Below are 1,020 nucleotides of genomic sequence, written 5' to 3'. Positions count from 1 at the left end.
TCCGGCTTTGCGAGGGATGGAGAGGTAGTAGCTTCAACGCGTGGAAGATACGGTGTGAGAAAGCGAGGTCAATCAAGAGACATATAGATAGAGAGACAAAGTGAGTGTGGTCCGACATTCATTGAACAAATATATATATGCTCCAGAGAGATATTGTCCGATTGAGCTTTTGGTAAGGGTGAGGGCTGTAAGATAGAGCTTGATAGATGATCCAGTCACAGACGTGTAGATATATTTTGTGCGTGGGAGGAAGCAAGGTCAACCGATCACAAAGGGGCCGTGCGATCGAAAGAGTGAGACAGGTTGGAGAGAGTGACCTAGATAGACGATGTGCGTGAGAGAGTATACAATGTGAATAGGTCGAATTGGGCTCAAACATGGTGATATATCATTTTTGTCCGAGAAAGAGCGAGGTCAATCGAGACATACAAATATATATATATATATATATATATATATATATATATAGAGAGAGAGAGAGAGAGAGAGAGATTGAGTGAGCGTGGCCCACCATGAGGTCGAAAGAGTGGCGGCGGCTTGGATGGACTGACCTAGATAGACAATCTGCGTGAGAGAGTATAGAGTGTGTCGATCGAGGCCCGAACAGGGAGATATATCATTTGTGTGTGAAAGAAAACAAGGTTAAACGAGACTCAGATAAAGAGAGCGAGATTGAGCAAGTGTGTCCTGCCGTGTGGAAGAAAGAGTGAGACAGTCTCGAGGGAGTGACCTAGATATACAACGTGCGTGCGTGCACACGAGAGGTTGGGGGGGGGGCTAGATAGGCAATGCATGTATTTAGCGTGAGAGGGTGAGAGAGAGAGGGAGGAAGAGAGAGAGAGAGCTCGGCATGGGGTGCAATGGCGGGCGTGTGTGAGGTAAATACGTTTGGTAACAGGAGTGGAAATAGGGGTTGTGTAGTTGAGAGACTTAGAGATCGAAACATGGAGAGAAAGAATGAACGTGTGTTGGAAACCGATAGCTTGCTAAGGTGGTTAGGAGAGGAAGATTGACCGATAC

Source organism: Triticum aestivum, chromosome 3B, assembly GCF_018294505.1.
Source record: "Triticum aestivum cultivar Chinese Spring chromosome 3B, IWGSC CS RefSeq v2.1, whole genome shotgun sequence".
In the NCBI taxonomy this organism is placed as follows: domain Eukaryota; kingdom Viridiplantae; phylum Streptophyta; class Magnoliopsida; order Poales; family Poaceae; genus Triticum; species Triticum aestivum.
This window is presented reverse-complemented; position numbering follows the sequence as displayed.